The 20,757-nt window shown below is 45.8% G+C and overlaps 1 protein-coding gene across 16 annotated transcripts in view; it reads left to right on the top strand.

Moving 5' to 3' along the window:
* Positions 1 to 13,951, top strand: part of JAKMIP3 (Janus kinase and microtubule interacting protein 3) — a 157,353-nt gene extending 143,402 nt beyond the window's left edge. For all 16 annotated transcript variants that reach the window (XM_068258192.1, XM_068258193.1, XM_068258191.1 and 13 more), the window contains one exon: positions 12,516 to 13,951. The gene's annotated coding sequence lies outside the window, so the exon portion shown is untranslated. The remainder of the gene's footprint in view (positions 1 to 12,515) is intronic.
* The last annotated feature ends 6,806 nt before the right edge of the window (positions 13,952 to 20,757 follow it).

The raw sequence follows: 20,757 nt of genomic DNA on the forward strand, positions 1-20,757 counted from the left end.
AAGTCTATTGCGGTTCGCGAATTTTTCCGCGAACCGAACCTTCTGCGGAAGTTCGCGAACCGAAAATCGGAGGTTCGCGACATCTCTACAAGTGCTGCCACCATTATCCTCTCTATAACAAGTCTAACCACCATTCTCCAGTTCGTAACACGTCTTGCCACCAATCTCTGATCCATGACACCAGTCTCCCCCAACCCCAAAACAAGTCCTGAAAAAATGATTTTTAGTTGCAAAAATTTTTCTTACATGAAAAACATGTGGGCATATCTGTATATGGCATGAGTCACTTGGTTGATTTTATCCACTCATCGCAATCCTTTATTTCTGCCCATTGCTATCAGCAAAGCATAAAAAGCAACGCAGTAAACCAACTACCAAAAAAAAAAAAAAAGAGAACGAGAACTTTGCCCATTTATACTACTATCTGGTGCATATGAAACAACACAAAGTCTTCTGCGTTTAATTACAGTGGGTTGCAAAAGTATTTGGCCCCCTAGTAGTTTTCCACATTTTGTCACATTACTGCTACAAACATGCATCAATTTTATTGGAATTCCACGTGAAAGACCAATACAAAGTGGTGTACATGTGAGAAGTGGATCGAAAATCATACATCATTCCAAACATTTTTTACAAATAAATAACTGCCAAGTGGGCTGTGCGTAATTATTCAGCCCCCTGAGTCAATACTTTGTAGAACCACCTTTTGCTGCAATTACAGCTGCCAGTCTTTTAGGGTATGTCTCTACCAGCTTTGCACATCTAGAGACTGAAATCCTTGCCCATTCTTCTTTGCAAAACAGCTCCACCTCAGTCAGATTAGATGGACAGCGTTTCTGAACAGCAGTTTTCAGATCTCGCCACAGATTCTCGATTGGATTTAGATCTGGACTTTGACTGGGCCATTCTAACACATAGATATGTTTTGTTTTAAACCATTCCATTGTTGCCCTGGCTTTATGTTTAGGGTCATTGTCCTGCTGGAAGGTGAACCTCCGCCCCAGTCTCAAGTCTTTTGCAGTCTCCAAGAGGTTTTCTTCCAAGTTTGCCCTGTATTTGTCTCCATCCATCTTCCCATCAACTCTGAGCAGCTTCCCTGTCCCTGCTGAAGAGATGCACCCCCCTGAGCATGATGCTGCCACCACCATATTTGACATTGGGGATGGTGTGTTCAGAGTATGTGCAGTGTTAGTTTTCCGCCACACATAGCATTTTGCATTTTGGCCAAAAAGTTCCATTTTGGTCTCATCTGACCAGAGCACCTTCTTCCACATGGTTGCTGTGTCCCCCACATGGCTTGTGGCAAACTGCAAACGGGACTTCTTATGCTTTCTGTTCACAATGGCTTTCTTCTTGCCACTCATCCATAAAGGCCAACTTTGGACAGTGCATGACTAATAGTTGTCCTATGGACAGAGTCTCCCACCTGAGCTGTAGATCTCTGCAGCTCGTCCAGAGTTACCATGGGCCTCTTAACTGCATTTCTGATCAGCGCTCTCCTTGTTCGGCCTGTAAGTTTAGGTGGACGGCCTTGTCTTGGTAGGTTTACAGTTGTGCCATACTCCTTCCATTTCTAAATGATCGCTTGAACAGTGCTCCGTGGAATGTTCAAGGCTTTGGAAATCTTTTTGTAGCCTAAGCCTGCTTTAAATTTCTCAATAACTTTATCCCTGACCTGTCTGGTGTGTTCTTTGGACTTCACGGTGTTGTTGCTCCCAATATTCTCTTAGACAACCTCTGAGGCCCTCACAGAGCAGCTGTATTTGTACTGACATTAGATTACACACAGGTGCACTCTATTTAGTCATTAGCACTCATCAGGCAATGTCTATAGGCAACTGACTGCACTCAGATCAAAGGGGGCTGAATAATTACGCACACCCCACTTTGCAGTTATTTATTTGTAAAAAATGTTTGGAACCATGTATGATTTTCGTTCCACTTCTCACGTGTACACCAGTTTGTATTGGTCTTTCATGTGGAATTCGAATAAAATTGATGCATGTTTGTGGCAGTAATGTGACAAAATGTGGAAAACTTTAAGGGGGCTGAATACTTTTGCAACCCACTGTAATTCCAGCTCGATGCAGCCCATGAGTCGGATTACTAATGTAGTGCTGTGTGGGGAGCATAAAAGTCAATGAGTTAAATATCCTCATTTACATGAAAAAGCCCCCCCCCCCCCCCTGCAGAGGTTCCACACAGCTGCGGCGGCTGTAACGTTTATGGGTTCATACTGGAATGTACCATCTGCCAGCTGTCAGCTCCCAGCTTTCCTGACCAGCAATTGTCACCCCTGCATTTCAGCAACCGGTTCTTTAGTAGCAGCTACTCAATCTTTCAACTCTTCGATGTTTAAGGAAATACGATCTGATAATGTCGGGAGCCTTCACATCCACCTGAAGTTAGTCTAGCCTGAGGTATAGAAGTGGTCTGAAAACATTTCCAGAATTCGTTGCTTCCTTTCACAGGATGCAATCAAAATGCTTGTACATGCTCTAATCCTCTCCCGTCTTGACTACTGTAACACCCTTTGCACACCCGTGCCCCGTCTCTAGCCCTCTCCTGGTAAGACTCCTCCACACTTATGGGTCACTCATTTTGGGACCATTTCTTCTTTGCTGGCCTTCACCTGCTACACCAGTCGGCACTCTTCTACTGGTGGTTTGCTCCCTCATCTACATGGACTTCTTTCTTCTATGGCACCTCTCCATTGCACTAGTGGTTTCCTCACCTTCCCTGCACTTCCAATCGGCACTATTTACACTATACACCTGTGCATGATTCATGCAGGGTGCTTTTTGCACATTCTGCCATTTCATCAGGTACAGCTATATGGGTCTCTGATTACACTTTTTTGTTACCCCGGTTTTGGAGCATTGTGTATATTTACATGTGATTAATGTATATGGAGACCTCTTTATTATATTTAATATTATTGGGCTTTATATTATAGTGCAATTGTTTTTATGCTTTTTAATCTTTATATGGTTACAATAAAGGTGTTTTTTTCATCGGATGATACTGTTGTGGTGCGGTTTCTGTAGGGCCAGTCCTTTGCTTCTTTTCAGACACTGTAACACCCTATTCTGTGGTCTATCAAAAAGCAGACTAGCACTCTGTCGAGTCCTTAGTGTACTCTGCTGCCCGCGTCCTCCACCTCTGCTCCCGCTCATCTGAGGCAGCCCCTCTCTGCCAATCTCTCCATTGGTTACTAATTACCTAAAGGATCCAGTTTAAACTTCTCTCGCCAGCATACAAAGTTCTACACAAGTTGTCACCTCCATACATTTCTTCATTAATCTCCAGGTACCTCCCCTTCACTCCTCCCAGGAGACCCTCTTGTCCTTTAGCTTGGTCACCTCCTCTCACACTCGCATCCAGGATTTCTCACAAGTGCCCCCTCTCCTTTTGCACTCTCTCCCCCAGACTGTCCGTCATATTCCAAGCCTTGAAACCTTTAAACATACTCTCAAAACACACCTGTTCAGACCCGTTTTCGCTCTGGGACCAGGCGGTCGCTCTCCTCCTATGGTCCTGTATACTGGTGGATGGTCTCCCAAGTAGTATAGTAGTACCTCAAAGAGGTATGGGATACGGAGGCAAATCGGTGGAGGCGCCCTTAAAACTTATTGAAGCCAATCTAGGATATTCAAATAAAAAAATATAACATAAGAGGTATCTTACCTCATCAGAAGACTCAAATAGGTGGAAAAGGGAGTCTTTATTAAAATTAAAGGGTTAAGCTGTAGACAACGCGTTTCATGGGACACAGCCCGCTTCATCAGGTCAATAAGCAGAAACCGTAATTGCCAGCCGTGCAGTTCTAAGGTCGCTTCCACCGATTTGCTTCCAAATCACTGAGGAACTGCTGTAGCTGTGGTTCACGCAGTGTTACGTAACAATAATGCAGGTACTTTGCTTTGATATTAATGTTTCCACCACTTAAAGAGAGTCTGAAGCGAAAATAAATCTCGCTTCAGACCTCATAGATAGTAGGGGCATGTGTGCCCCTGCTAAACCGCCGCTATCCCGCCGCTAAACGGGGATCCCTCATCACCCAAATCCCCTCGGTGCAGCCGGGGATCGCTTCCGCATTGGGGCAGGGCTAACCGCCGCAGCCCTGCCCCACGCGCGTCTGTCATCGCGTATCTCCGCCTCTCCCCCGCCCCTCTCAGTCTTCCTTCACTGAGAGGGGCGGGGAAGAGGCGGCGATGCGCCGCTGATAGACGCGACTGGAGGCAGGGCTGCAGCCGTTAGCCCTGCCTCCAGGAACGACCAAGTCTTGCGGGAGTGGGTTTGGGGCTGAAGGGACCACCGTTTAGCCGCGGGATAGCGGCGGTTTAGCAGGGGCACACATGCCCCTGCTAACTATGAGCTCTGAAGCGAGATTTATTCTCGCTTCAGAGTCTCTTTAACTTCAGTACTTTGTGTGTTTGTGGTTTCTTGCTCAAAGGACACCTGAACTGAGAGGGATATGAAGGCAGCCATATGTATTTGCTTTTAAATATTTAAAGGGAATCTGAAGTGAATGTGTGTGTAGTACTTTTAAGAAATAAAACATTAGTAGCAGAGATGTACTGTAAGTCTAATATTGTTTCCAGTAGAAAGAGTTAAGACACTCCAGTTGTTATCTATGCAACTGATCTCTCTGACTTTTAAAGTCGCAGAGAGCTCTGTCTTCTGAAGCCTATTATCTCAACTGTCTGTCACTGTATTTTGTTATTTTTCTGCAGAGGAAAGTTTAAAAGATCACTAGCCTGCTCCGTAAAATCATTTAGAATGCTGCGTGTAGTGTGTAAATTGCAAATATTAGAGAATAATGCAGTGTTATAAAAAAATAAAAATATATAATTGGAAATAAAAAATATGAGACTATTTTCTCTGCTTCTAATGTTCTATTCATTATCCGTACTACACAACCAATTCTTTATATCATAATTCTTTTTGCTTCAGTGTCACTTTAAAGAGATACTGAAGCGAAAAAAAATGATGATATTATGATTTGTATGTGTAGCACAGCTAAGAAAAAAAACATTAAGATCAGATACATCAGTCTAATTGTTTCCAGTACAGGAAGAGTTGAGAAACTCCAGTTGTTATCTCTATGCAAAAAAGCTATTAAGCTCTCCGACTAACTTAGTCGTGGAGAGGGCTGTTATCTGACTTTTATTATCTCAACTGTAATTGAACTGTTTACTTTTCCTCTGCTAGAGGAGAGTTCATTACTTCACAGACTGCTCTGAAATACTCATTTTGAATGCTGAGTGTTGTGTAATCTGCACATATTATAGAATGATGCAATGTTAGAAAAAACACTATATACCTGAAAATAAAAGTATGAGAATATTTTCTTTGCTGCTAATCTTCTAGTAATTATTCATAGTACACAACCAATTCATTATATCATATTTTTTTCCGCTTCAGTGTCTCTTTAAGGACAATGCAAATTGAAATCTGTGCCCTGTTTTGATGCTGATGTAGCTGGCAGGGCATAGATTTCAACTCACCGACACCGCGCATTCTCGCCATTCTCATCTCTCCTGCCGATCGTGTCGTTAACTCCCCGCCGCAGCTCACTCGCTACGCTGTCTCTATGACAGCAGTGCCCTGTGAGCGGGTCAGGAGCTCCGGACCCTGTCTATAAATGTAAGCAACTCCCATTGGCTTACATTGATAGACACGGTCAGGAGCCAATGAAAGCGACTCCTGGCCAGCTCACAGAGCTCAGCCGTCATAGAGATGGCAGAGTGGACGGCTGAGGTTCCCGATGTGCGGCATGGACAGCGGTTGTGGCAGGTATGTGCGGCAATTCGTCGGTATTCCACTGTTTCGGGTAACAGCGGTTGCTGGTCCTTGAGGGGGCGGAGACTGCTGGTACTTCGGTGGTTAAACAATACCAGTTTCCTGGCATCCTGCTGATCTCTTTGGTTGCAGTAGTATCTGTATAGAGTTGGGCCGAACGGTTCGCCTGCGAACGGTTCCATGCGAACTTCCGTGGTTCGCATTCGCGTCCCGCAGGCGAACGTTTTCGGAAGTTCAGTTTGCCCCATAATGCACCATGGAGGGTCAACTTTGACCCTCTACATCACAGTCAGCAGGCCCAGTGTAGCCAATTAGGCTACACTAGCCCCTGGAGCCCCACCCCCCCTTATATAAGGCAGGCAGCGGCGGCCATTATGGTCACTCGTGTGCCTGCATTAGTGAGAGTAGGGCGAGCTGCTGCACTGTCTCTCATAGGGAAAGATTAGTTAGGCTTAGCTTGTTCCTGGCTGCATACCTGTTCTGTTCAGTGAGCCCACCATACCTGTTCTGTTCAGTGAGCCCACTGGATACCTGCATACCTGTTCTGTGAACCCACCACTGCATACCTGTTCAGTGAACCAACCACTGCATACCTGTTCTGTGAACCCACCACTGTATACCTGTTCAGTGAACCCACCACTGCATACCTGTTCTGTGAACCCACCACTGTATACCTGTTCAGTGAACCCACCACTGCATACCTGTTCAGTGAACCCACCACTGCATACCTGTTCTGTGAACCCGCCACTGCATACCTGTACTGTGAACCCACCACTGCATACCTGTTCAGTGAACCCACCACTGCATACCTGTTCTGTGAACCCACCACTGCATACCTGTTCTGTGAACCTGCCAATGCATATCTGTACTGTGAACCCACCACTGCATACCTGTTCAGTGAACCCACCACTGCATACCTGTTCTGTGAACCCACCACTGCATACCTGTTCTGTGAACCCACCACTGCATACCTGTTCAGTGAACCCACCACTGCATACCTGTTCAGTGAACCCACCACTGCATACCTGTTCTGTGAACCCACCACTGCATACCTGTTCTGTGAACCCACCACTGCATACCTGTTCAGTGAACCCACCACTGCATACCTGTTCTGTGAACCTGCCACTGCATACCTGTACTGTGAACCCACCACTAGATACCTGTTCTGTTCAGTGAACCCGCCACTGCATACCTGTTCTGTTCAGTGAACCCGCCACTGCATACCTGTTCTGTTCAGTGAATCCGCCACTGCATACCTGTTCTGTTCAGTGAACAGTTTGGTGTGTCAGTGTGAAGCAGTACCTTAATTACACTACCTGATTGATGTATACACATGCAAGATGTTTTAAAGGGAAGGTCCAAGCAAAAAAAAAAAATGAGTTTCACTTACCTGGGGCTTCTACCAGCCCCATGCAGCCATCCTGTGCCCTCGTAGTCACTCACTGCTGCTCCAGTCTCCCGCTGGCAGCTTTCTGACCTCGGAGGTCAGGGCCGAATTGCGTACATTTTTACACATTCCCGCTAGTGCAGGAACATTAACACATACATTTTTACGCGTTAGTGGTGCAACGCATACATTTTTGTTCCTGCACTAGCTGGAATGCGTAAAAATGTACGCAATGTGGCCCTGACCTCCGAGGTCAGAAAGCTGCCAGCGGGGGACTGGAGCAGCAGTGAGTGACTACGAGGGCACAGGATGGCTGCATGGGGCTGGTAGAAGCCCCAGGTAAGTGAAACTCATTTTTTTTTTTTGCTTGGACCTTCCCTTTAAAGCACTTTAGGCCTGTCATTTAGCATTCAATGTGATTTCAGCCCTTAAAACGCTGCTTTGCGTCAAATCCAGATTTTTCTCGGGGACTTTTGGCGTGTATCCCACTCCGCCATGCCCCCTCCAAGTGTTAGACCCTTTGAAACATCTTTTCCATCACTTTTGTGGCCAGCAGAATTTTTTTTTCCAAAGTTCGCCTCCCCATTGAAGTCTATTGCGGTTCGCGAACTTTAGCGCGAACCGAACCTTCCGCGAAAGTTCGTGAACCCGGTTCGCGAACCTAAAATCGGAGGTTCGGCCCAACTCTATATCTGTATCACACACCTGAAACAAGCATGCAGCTTGCAACTGAAGTCCGACTAGATTAAGTCGGACTTCAGTCAGAAACATCTGATCGGCATGCTTGTTTCGGGTCTATGGTAAAAGTATTAGAAGCGAATGATCAGCTGGACTGCCAGGCAACTGGCATTGTTTAAAAAAATAAATATGGCAGCCTCCATATCCCTCTCACTTCAGGTGTTCTCTAAAGAAACCCTGTGACTTTTAGAAACAAAAGCTTAGATACTTAGATGCCTCAGTAGTAGAGGGAAGCCTCTGGTTACTCCCAGGGGCTTTTCCGATCCTTCTTGAGCCCACCGCTGCTGGTCGGGACCGTGCCGCCCTCTCCTCCTTGTACGGGAACCTTCAAAGTAACGTCTAGCCCAGGCATGGGCATACTCGGCCCTCCAGCTGTTACGGAACTACAAGTCCCATAATGCATTTGCCTTTATGAGTCATGACTGTGGCTGTCCGACTCCTGCAATGCATTGTGGGACTTGTAGTTACGTAACAGCTGGAGGGCCGAGTTTGCCCATGCCTGGTCTAGCCACTTGTGCATGAGTAGTTCTGTATGCTGCGCACGCACGGGCCAACTTGCACTTGCACAGACGCATGGCTTCCCTCTACGAAGATAAGACAAGGCACAAAACATTTATATCGCACTTTTCTCCTAGTGCCAGAACTGCAGCCACTAGAGTGCACTCCATAGACAGTAGCAGGGTTGGTCTTGCCCAAGGTCTCCTCACTGGCTTTCTGAACAACAGTGGCGTAGTGATAGGGAGTACAGAGGTTGCGATCTTACTGGGGCCCCGAGGGGCCCTCCCTCAACCACAGTATTAGCTCTTTATTGGTTCTCTGCTGGTAATAATCACTTCGATAGATTCTTTGAATAGTAGTTATCATTATCAAGCTGTTCCCCATCCTCTTCTTGCACCTCGGACACTGTGGTTGTCCTTGGCAGATATTGGTGCGCCGTATCAATTGTTATGTATACAGTGCTTGGAAAGCCCCCTTCTTAGCTATGCCGCGACTGGACAAGAAGAGTCGAGATTTGAACCCTGGTCTCCTGTGTCAGAGGCAGAGCCCTTAAAGTGACATTGGAGCAGAAAAAACAAAAAACAAAACTTATGATATAATGAATTGGTTGTGTAGTACGGATAATTGTTAGAACATTAGTTGCAAAGAAAATAGTGTCATATTTTTATTTTCAGGTATATAGCTTTTTTCTCTTTATAACTTTGCATCTCTCTAATAATTGCAGTTTGCACAATACACTCAGCATTTTAATTGATTTCACAGAGCAGGCTAATGAACGTTTGAACTTTTCTCTGCAGAGAAACCATAACCGAAGAAGAAACCATGAGAGACAGTTGAGATGAGAGCTTCAAAAGACAGCGCTGTCCACGACTTTATAAAGTCGCAAAGCTAGAGAAGCTCTTTTGCATAGATAAACTCAAGTTTATTAACTCTTCCTGTACTGGAAACAATATGAGACTCATATCTGTGCTGCTAATGTTTTATTTCTAATGCTGGATACACACGGTTCGTTCCCGCGCTCTATTCCCGTCGATGCGCCGCTCGATACCCGTCGATTCGTTTATTTCCGACATGTCCGATTCGCGGTTCGATGGGTCGTTAGGTCGATTTGCCATACTTTACATTGCAATCGACCTAAAAATCATCGAAATGCGATCGGAAATGTTCAGGAATAATCGATTCGTCGGGAATCGAGCGGCGCAATCGATGCGGGAACGAACCGTGTGTATTCAGCCTTAGCTATACTACACATACAGATCATTATATCATAAGTTTATTTTCACTGCAGATTCCCTTTAACCAATACACTATCCAACACTGTTCACTATCCAGCAACTGCTGGATTAACCCCATAATTCTCTCTACAACACGTTCCCTTTGGGTTATTTCCCTTTGGGAGAGATGAATAGACACTCTGTCCACTAATTTGCATAGAGAATAGTAAACTTGCCCCTGCAGGAGGACTTGTTGGGTCACATGACGAGGTTTATAGACTGAACCATCTGGCTCTTCTGAGGGGTAACATTAGCTCATGAATGTTTGATGCTGAGTGTAGTGTGTCACTTGTGTAAATCTTGGGGGTTCGATATATATTGATGAATTATTAATGGCCCACACTATGATAATTGGCCATAGAGCTGCCTTCAGCATGAAATGTGCACAGGACCGGCCCACCCATGAGACCGCAGCAATTCCCAACAGTCGTTGGTCACATCAATAGCTAATATTTCACAATCAATAGTTAAAGCAAACCTAAAGCTAAAAAGAAACTAAAACAAAAAAAATGTATGATAAAGTGAATTGTATGTGTAGTACGGATACAATTAGTAGCAAAGAAAAGCCTCATTTTTATTTTCAGTGATATATCTTTAAAACAAAAAATAACAATGCATCATTCTGTCACATTTGCAGTTTTAACAGTACACTCTGTCTTTTTAAGCTATAAAACAAAGCAGGAATAATGATCATTTGAACTTTCCTGCAGTAACACCTTATCTCAAGCTGTCTCTCACTGTTTCTTTGTTGTTCAGGTGCTTCAGAAAACAGGACTGTATTCCACTCAGTGGGTGAATGGCTCAGAGAAGCTCTTTTGCATAGATAACTGAATTTTTTTTCTTTCTGTACTGGAAAACAATATGAGACTTTTTTTCTTAGCTATTAAAGTTCTATTTCTTAGCTTTACTACTCATACAATTAATTCTCTCATAAGTTTATTTTCAATTTAGGTTTGTTTTAGCTTGATCAGTGTATTAAGTTTTGGAGGAGCCAGTTACCATTTTATTGTCTATTCTTAGTTTGCAAACTTCTGCCAACTGTCATTTGAGCAAAGGGCCGCTATCACAAACCATTGTAAACTATAAGATCCATGTCTGAATGCATTTGTATAACCTGTACATTGGTTCTATAATAAAATGCTCTATAAATTACTTTTTTTTCCCTATGTTGCTGTTTCAATAGGCTGCAAAAATCTTGACAGATCTGACAGAATATGGACTAGTCTATCTGCTCATGGAGGATTCTCAGGGTTTTCTTTATTTTCAAAAGCACTTACTGTTTAGCAATTGCTCATTTCAACTACCAGAATAGTGTGTAGCAAGTAGGGAAGCCGGCTGGCATCGGTGTAGATCCATTCCTTAGAGTGCTTCTGTAAAGAATAAAAGCAATACTGAGAAAACCCCACAAGGAGATGGACTATCTAGAATCGCCATGTCCTTGTGATCGGCGTAGTCACCATACCGCCAAATAAAATGATTAGGTAGCCACTTGCCTCAAGATAAAAATTATAGGTAATGAGAGGTGTCCTTCAGTATACGTAGCCCCCAGTATAGGTAATGAGGGGTGTCCACCAGTATAAGTGCCTGTACCCCCCCCCCCCCCCAGTATCGGTGGTGAACGGTGTCCCCTCATTATAGATAGTGAGTGGTATCCCCCAAAAGTAGCCCCCCAGTATAGATAGCGAGGGGTGTTTCCCCAGTAAATGAGAAGTGTCCCCTAATATAAATGGCCCTCCAGTATAGGTAGTGAGGCATCCCCCAGTATGGTAATGCAGCATGAGGGATGAGGGAGCAGGTGTGGTGCCCATGGCATGTACCCCTCTTGATACGCCACTGAGTGTTTCTGATGCTGAAATCAGAATAATTCATGTAAATGTGGGTATCTTGCATAATTTACTGCATTCTACTATGTGTCACTACAGTGCCTGCAGATTAGTTGTCTACTTAAAGTGAACCTCCGGACTAAAAATCGACTCAGCAGCACTGAAAAGGCTCTGTGTTTCTTTAACAGTTTCACAGCATCAGAACTTTGTTTCTCTTATACAAGCCTCATTTTTAGCTGCACAGAAGAAAACTGCCCGGGCTTTTTTCCCCTGATGCTGTGCAAAGCATGATGGGATTTCTGATTTTGTTCTTGTTCTGCTGTTTTGGTGCAATTTTTTTTTAATTAATTTGAATTTGACATTTGAAGCCTAGTGTGTGCAGCTGGGAGGGGTGATCAGCACACAGGACAGTTGGAACTGTGTCTCTTGCTCCTTGTCACCTCCTTTCAACCAAAAAGATGGCTGCCCCCATGACAAAGATGGCAGCCCCCATGAATCACAAACATTTGCCTGTTCTTTTAAAACAGGGTGGGTAAGAGATTATATTACCTATCTATTCTAATTAACATAACTAATGTAACTTGCTGACAGTATGTTTGTTTAGGCTGAAGTTCCCCTTTAAGCCCTATACAGCCCCGAAACCTTGTAAATGGCTCTTCTCATGTCCACTGCTTCTATATAAGGAGCTTATTCTCATCACTTTTAGGTAGCTGTCTTTCCAACATAACTCCGATTTATCTTAAACACATTTCCAGCTGTTATAAACTCCTCATTCTGTCCTATAACTGCTGTGTAATGGCTTCTGCGCTTACTGTGTGTATAGCTCCATGTAGGTATGCTTATTCTTCACTCTATACCATGTCTGTCTTTACCTAGTGTATGGAAATGTTTACGTTACAAAGTGTGAAGGAAAGCCGCATTGTACATTTTACCCAAAGTACTTTTCAGGTTTTAAAAGCTTTAACAGTTCTTTTCTATTATCTTTTGCAGACGCTTCGCCGGCAGTTATCCGGGGCACGACTCTATAAAACCTTCAGATTTCATTATGTATGTCAAATCTCCGCCGTTCCTCGAACAAGCTGCCGCGGATTTCACTGGCTGCTCAAACCTGACCTCATTCTGCTCACAGAACATTCTTCAGAAGTCGTTTGTGATAGTTTGAGAGCTCTGACTTGATGGGAGGGGGCTGAAATACTGTCGGGTCTTCTATCCGTCAGTGTTTCTGATGGTGAGGTCTCTGTATTCTCTGCTTCATGCACCTGCCGGCCAAAACTTTTGTCAAGAAGTATCAATCGTCATGTTTAGTACGTTATTTATTTTGCTTTTCATAACCATGTTCTCTGCCTCATGGCAGGCCTCTGTGGCCCCCAACCCCCCCCCCCCACCACCACCACCGCCGCGCTATAGCCCCCTGAGATTGGCAACATTATTTGTTGCCAACTCGGAGGTAAACACAGGATGAGGGATTCCCTGTTCAAAACGTCCGCCAGAGGCGTTCCTGCAGGGTTTCCCGAGCTGTCATTGGGCAGCTCTCTCTCCCTGGCCACGCCCTCTGCCGATCCCCCGCCTCGCTGCACACTGGATGAGAGAATGTATCTCTCATACCAGCATCGTGACCTATAGGTCACAAAAATGAAAGTGGGCCAGTGCGGCTACCTGATCTGCTCACCCCCAGGTAGCCTACTTTAAAAAAAAAAAATTGAGCCCACCCCGGGCTCTCTTTAAAGCGGACCTGAACTCAGAATTTCTGCTCTAAAAGATAAGCAACAGCATAATCACCTTTAAAGAAAAACATTTATTTGTTACAGCTGATACAATTCCTGCAATAACTCTGGAGTGTCTACTTCCTGTTTTCATGGAAGCAGACGGGTTAGGGTTAACATCCTGTGTTTACAAATCAGCTGCTCTGCCAAGGCAGCCAGCTGACACAGCTGAGAGATCAAATTACAGTGGTGATTAGTCACACATGAGGTGGGTATTAGGCTAAACTCTCTAAATACATACATGGTGCATTTCTCTGTTTTTCTTCTGTCCTGTGCAAGAGTTCAGGTCCACTTTAAAATTATTTTTAAAGATTCCTATTTGACAAGTAGAGACTAGAAGGCTAAAGTTGGCCATACCATACACTGGTCAATGTGGTCAACAAATAGATCCATCTCAGATGGAGCCCTCTCTGATCGAGTACTTCCACACACTGTACACAGATTTTTAATAGATTTCAGCATGCCTGTCATCTGGATAGCGTACTGGTAAGTCTGTTGCCTTTGATGTGGGATTTGAGCCCTTTGACAATGGTTCGAAGCCAATACATACAACAGTAAAGAGTCTTTGGGCAAGGCTCCCTAATGATCCTGGTCGCCCATGGCTGCTGCTCTGGTGCTTTGAGTCCACCAGGAGGAAAGAGCAATAAATATTCTGTGTCTTATCTTGCTTAGAGATGTGGCGAACGGTTCCCGAACCGTTCGCCGGCGAACATCTCTAAATTCATGGGCCTCTTACTACTTCCGGGTCGCAATGACCCGGAGTAGTACGCCTGCGCTGCCCGGCGGAGCGCGTCCTAGATCGCGCTCCCGTTGCCGGGCACTCTCTGCGCATGTGCGTGACGTCATGAGTGACGTCACGCTCATGCGCAGAGAGCGCCCGGCAACAGGAGCGCGATCTAGGACGCGCTCCGCCGGGCAGCGCAGGCGTACTACTCCGGGTCATTGCGACCCGGAAGTAGTAAGAGGCCCAGAGAGGTTCGCCAGGCGAACTGTTCGGCCCAACTCTAATCTTGCTCCTGTGTCTTCTCTTCATAGCCACCAACTCACCTCTCTCTGTGTCCTTTGACAAATGCTAGAGGCCAAGTATTAGGAGCACAATGGCGCATACCTTATGTGACCATTAGAGGCCTCTAGTGTTTGGCCTTAAGGGCCCTGAGCCCACACTGACGAAGTTGTGTCCGCTTTTCAGTTACACAACAATGTTAGAAATGCTGAAGAGCGGACAGAGGAGGATACAACTGCGTCAGTTGGCTCAGGAGAGGCCGGTAGTGGAGAGAAGACATGGGAGGAAGTGTCAGCAGACTGGTGAGTGTAAACTTTGCCGCCTATGTCACTTATTGCAACATCCAACACCACTGCATGCTGCCGATTGAGAAAAATGTTACATCTGGTGCGATCAACCCATTGAATCTGCTAGAAATTGATGCCACAAACAATACTCAACGGAGCAATTTCTTTGTCCAAAATCAAGTAATCAAGGATCGTTTGCAGCATTGATTTCTAGCAGATTCAATCACATGATCATATCTGCCAGGTAAGGAAAAGATCGACCAGTGTACGACGACCGACTCTAGAAAGGGGGCAAACGTGAGATCCGCAGGAAGATGTCACCACTGGAGTCCATAACAGATAGCAAAGTGGTAACTGATTCTACCAGTGTCCATCCACAAATGGAATGCCAGGTTGTTTGTAGGTTAAACATGCCTAGTCACAAATGCAACGTTGGATCTCTACTTCGGTTGTAACTTTATTAAAGGGGAACTGAAGAAAGAGGTATATGGATGCTGCCATGTTTATTTCCTTTTAAGCAATACCAGTTGCCTGGCAGCCCTGCTGATCCTCTGCCTCTAATACTATTAGCCATAGCCCCTGAACAAGCATGCAGCAGATCAGGTGTTTCAGACTTTAAAGTCAGATCTGACAAGACTAGCTGCATGCTTGTTTCTGGTGTTATTCAGATGCTACTGCAGAGAAATAGACCAACAGGGCTGCCAGGCAACTGGTATTGATTAAAAGGAAATACATATGGCAGGGCAGCCTCCGTATACCTCTTACTTCAGTTCCCCTTTAATGAAGCTTTTAGTTGTCTTTCATGTTTTCCTCACAATCCATGGGTGACGGGCATGTCTTGGGGTCAGCAATGAGCTTAGACAGGAGATAAGGATACTTGAATTGACTCTTCTGCACCAAAAAGAAGAAAGACCTGTTGTTAACCACACAGTGAGATTTCTTTGACCGGTTGCACTTTTATTAGTAGTGTTTTAGCTGGCCATATACTAATTGAACTTTATCTGATTGATGTTCAATCAGAAAAGGGATTGCCATCAAGGAATAATGGACCAGTGCTTGTGTTGTGCACTGGAAAAGATATCCGATAGATTTCTGTAATCAATTGAACTGTTCAGGAAGTGAGTGATAATGCCAACCCTCTTCTTCCCTTCACCAGGAAGTGAGTGATAATGCCAACCCTCTTCTCCCCTTCACCAGGAAGTGAGTGATAATGCCAACCCTCTTCCCCTCTCCACCAGGAAGTGAGTGATAATGCCAACCCTCTTCCCCTCTCCACCAGGGAGCGATAATGCCAACCCTCTTCTCCCCTTCACCAGGAAGTGAGTGATAATGCCAACCCTCTTCCCCTCTCCACCAGGGAGCGATAATGCCAGCCCTCTTCTCCCCTTCACCAGGAAGTGAGTGATAATGCCAACCCTCTTCCCCTCTCCACCGGGAAGTGAGTGATAATGCCAACCCTCTTCCCCTCTCCACCAGGGAGCGATAATGCCAACCCTCTTCTCCCCTTCACCAGGAAGTGAGTGATAATGCCAACCCTCTTCCCCTCTCCACCAGGGAGCGATAATGCCAGCCCTCTTCTCCCCTTCACCAGGAAGTGAGTGATAATGCCAATCCTCTTCTCCCCTTCACCGGGAAGTGAGTGATAATGCCAACCCTCTTCCCCTCTCCACCAGGAAGTGAGTGATAATGCCAACCCTCTTCCCCTCTCCACCAGGGAGCGATAATGCCAGCCCTCTTCTCCCCTTCACCAGGAAGTGAGTGATAATGCCAACCCTCTTCCCATTTCCACCAGGAAGTGTGTGATATTGCCAACCCTCTTCCCCTCCCCCCCTTCAACAGGAAGTGAGTAATAGTGCCAAAACTCTTCTCCCCTCCAACAGGAAGTGCGTGATAATGCCAACCCTCTTCCCCTCTCCACCAGGAAGTGAGTGATAATGCCAACCCTCTTCCCCTCTCCACCAGGAAGTGCGTGATCATGCCAACCCTCTTCTCCCCTTCACCAGGAAGTGAGTGATAATGCCAACCCTCTTCCCCTCTCCACCAGGAAGTGAGTGATAATGCCAACCCTCTTCCCCTCTCCACCAGGAAGTGAGTGATAATGCCAACCCTCTTCTTCCCTTCACCACGAAATGAGTGATAATGCCAACCCTCTTCCCCTCTCCACCACGAAGTGAGTGATAATGCCAACCCTCTTCCCCTTTCCACCAGGAAGTGAGTGATAATGCCAACCCTCTTCTCCCCTTCACCAGGAAGTGAGTGATAATGCCAACCCTCTTCCCTTTTCCACCAGGAAGTGTGTGATATTGTCAACCCTCTTCCCCCCCCCCCTTTCAACAGGAAGTGAGTCATAATGCCAAACCTCTTCTCCCCTCCAACAGGAAGTGCGTGATAATGCCAACCCTCTTCCCCTCTCCACCAGGAAGTGAGTGATAATGCCAACCCTCTTCCCCTCTCCACCAGGAAGTGCGTGATCATGCCAACCCTCTTCCCCTCTCCACCAGGGAGCGATAATGCCAGCCCTCTTCTCCCCTTCACCAGGAAGTGAGTGATAATGCCAATCCTCTTCTCCCCTTCACCGGGAAGTGAGTGATAATGCCAACCCTCTTCCCCTCTCCACCAGGAAGTGAGTGATAATGCCAACCCTCTTCCCCTCTCCACCAGGGAGCGATAATGCCAGCCCTCTTCTCCCCTTCACCAGGAAGTGAGTGATAATGCCAACCCTCTTCCCATTTCCACCAGGAAGTGTGTGATATTGCCAACCCTCTTCCCCTCCCCCCCTTCAACAGGAAGTGAGTAATAGTGCCAAAACTCTTCTCCCCTCCAACAGGAAGTGCGTGATAATGCCAACCCTCTTCCCCTCTCCACCAGGAAGTGAGTGATAATGCCAACCCTCTTCCCCTCTCCACCAGGAAGTGCGTGATCATGCCAACCCTCTTCTCCCCTTCACCAGGAAGTGAGTGATAATGCCAACCCTCTTCCCCTCTCCACCAGGAAGTGAGTGATAATGCCAACCCTCTTCCCCTCTCCACCAGGAAGTGAGTGATAATGCCAACCCTCTTCTTCCCTTCACCACGAAATGAGTGATAATGCCAACCCTCTTCCCCTCTCCACCACGAAGTGAGTGATAATGCCAACCCTCTTCCCCTTTCCACCAGGAAGTGAGTGATAATGCCAACCCTCTTCTCCCCTTCACCAGGAAGTGAGTGATAATGCCAACCCTCTTCCCTTTTCCACCAGGAAGTGTGTGATATTGTCAACCCTCTTCCCCCCCCCCCCCCTTTCAACAGGAAGTGAGTCATAATGCCAAACCTCTTCTCCCCTCCAACAGGAAGTGCGTGATAATGCCAACCCTCTTCCCCTCTCCACCAGGAAGTGAGTGATAATGCCAACCCTCTTCCCCTCTCCACCAGGAAGTGCGTGATCATGCCAACCCTCTTCTCCCCTTCACCAGGAAGTGAGTGATAATGCCAACCCTCTTCCCCTCTCCACCAGGAAGTGAGTGATAATGCCAACCCTCTTCCCCTCTCCACCAGGAAGTGAGTGATAATGCCAACCCTCTTCTTCCCTTCACCACGAAATGAGTGATAATGCCAACCCTCTTCCCCTCTCCACCACGAAGTGAGTGATAATGCCAACCCTCTTCCCCTTTCCACCAGGAAGTGAGTGATAATGCCAACCCTCTTCTCCCCTTCACCAGGAAGTGAGTGATAATGCCAACCCTCTTCCCTTTTCCACCAGGAAGTGTGTGATATTGTCAACCCTCTTCCCCCCCCCCTTTCAACAGGAAGTGAGTCATAATGCCAAACCTCTTCTCCCCTCCAACAGGAAGTGCGTGATAATGCCAACCCTCTTCCATTTTCCACCAGGAAGTGAGTCATAATGCCAACCCTCTTCAGTATTACAGCTGTAAAACAAAAATGGCAGCTTCCACATTTCTCCACAATATTCACTTTATTATGTAGATCAATGGCACAGGGCCAGAGGGATAATGATCACTATGTGTGGTCCATGTCTAGTACACTGCTTGGCTCCTTTCCATATGTTCTCTCTTCTTCATCATGGCATTATCAGCCCTCAGCTGGAGAAGAGATCAGAAGCACTGTGAGGTCACCACACTGCACAGCATTACCACTGCCAGGTTTCAGAGATGCACTGGCTCCAGGATTGCTCTGATTGTGCTGCTAAATCTCCCACAACTGAAACCACTGTGTGCCAAGATATTTCAAACACCAATACTTGTAAAACGTATCTTAACTTTTACAGCAGCTATCTGCGTTGACGAGCATTAGTCGTTTCCGAGCAGCTTTGTGATGGGACCAGAAGAGATTTGTCTAAACAAGTTGACTGGTGTTGGCAAAATGTCACTGAGAGGGTCTTGGAGCATGATTTGCTGAGGGAGATGTGCGTTGAAGGGAATCTGTATTTATTTCTAAAATCTCATTGCGTGCAAGTGTGACATTTGAGAATGAATGGGCGTGTCTAGAGGACACAGATTCACCTCACACTTACTGCATATCTAGATGGTTTTCCTTGCAGCAGTTGGAGGACTAAGTCATTGGTGTCGATGCCGTGCTTCTGAAATGGATAAAGAGGAGATTGGGCCCTAGTCACGGTAGTAGCTTTTGGCTCACCTTGGGATCTTTTTGGTAATTTTTGGCTCAAGCCTAGGTTGTCTTGTGGATAATCCTGCTCCAGATAGGGCAGTGACTACCAGAATCAGCTTGGATGATGTACACGCTGCCCATAAACCACAGATGAGCAGAACATATGTATATGTATATATATATATATATATATATATTATATACACAGTGGGTTGCAAAAGTATTCAGCTCCCTTTAAGTTTTCCACATTTTGTCATATTACTGCCACAAGCATGAATCGATTTTATTGGAATTCCACATGAAAGACCAATACAATGTGGGTACACATGAGAAATGGAACGAAAATCATACATGATTCCAAACATTTTTTACAAATAAATAACTGCAAAGTGGTGTGTGCATAATTATTTGGCCCCCTTTGATCTGAGTGCAGTCAGTTGCCTATAGACATTGCCTGATGAGTGCTAATGACTAAATAGAGTGCACCTGTGTGTAATCGAATGTCAGTACAAATACAGCTGCTCTGTGAGGGCCTCAGAGGTTGTCTAAGAGAATATTGGGAGCAACAATACCATGAAGTCCAAAGAACACACAAGACAGGTCAGGGATCAAGTTATTGAGAAATTTAAAGCAGGCTTAGGCTACAAAAAGATTTCCAAAGCCTTGAACATCCCAAGGAGCACTGTTCAAGCGATCATTCAGAAATGGAAGGAGTATGGCACAACTGTAAACCTACCAAGACAAGGCCGTCCACCTAAACTCACAGGCCGAACAAGGAGAGCGCTGATCAGAAATGCAGTCAAGAGGCCCATGGTGACTCTGGACGAGCTGCAGAGATCTACAGCTCAGGTGGGAGACTCTGTCCATAGGGCAACTATTAGTCATGCCCTGTACAAAGTTGGCCTTTATGGAAGAGTGGCAAGTAGAAAGGCATTGTTAACAGAAAGCATAAGAAGTCACGTTTTCAGTTTGCCACAAGCCATGTGGGGGACACAGCAACCATGTGGAAGAAGGTGCTCTGGTCAGATGAGACCAAAATGGAACTTTTTGGCCAAAATGCAAAACGCTATGTGTGGCAGAAAACGAACACTGCACATCACTCTGAACACACCATCCCCACTGTCAAATATGGTGGTGGCAGCATCATGTTTGGGGGGTGCTTCTCTTCAGCAGGGACAGGGAAGCTGGTCAGAGTTGATGGGAAGATGGATGGAGCCAAATACAGGGCAATCTTGGAAGAAAACCTCTTGGAGACTGCAAAAGACTTGAGACTGGGGCGGAGGTTCACCTTCCAGCAGGACAACCACCCCAAACATAAAGCCAGGGCAACAATGGAATGGTTTAAAACAAAACATATCTATGTGTTAGAATGGCCCAGTCAAAGTCCAGATCTAAATCCAATCGAGAATCTGTGGCAAGATCTGAAAACTGCTGTTCACAAACGCTGTCCATCTAATCTGACTGAGCTGGAGCTGTTTTGCAAAGACGAATGGGCAAGGATCTCAGTCTCTAGATGTGCAAAGCTGGTAGAGACATACGCTAAAAGACTGGCAGCAACCCACTATATATATATAT

The sequence above is a fragment of the Hyperolius riggenbachi genome, chromosome 10 (genome assembly GCF_040937935.1).
Source record: "Hyperolius riggenbachi isolate aHypRig1 chromosome 10, aHypRig1.pri, whole genome shotgun sequence".
In the NCBI taxonomy this organism is placed as follows: domain Eukaryota; kingdom Metazoa; phylum Chordata; class Amphibia; order Anura; family Hyperoliidae; genus Hyperolius; species Hyperolius riggenbachi.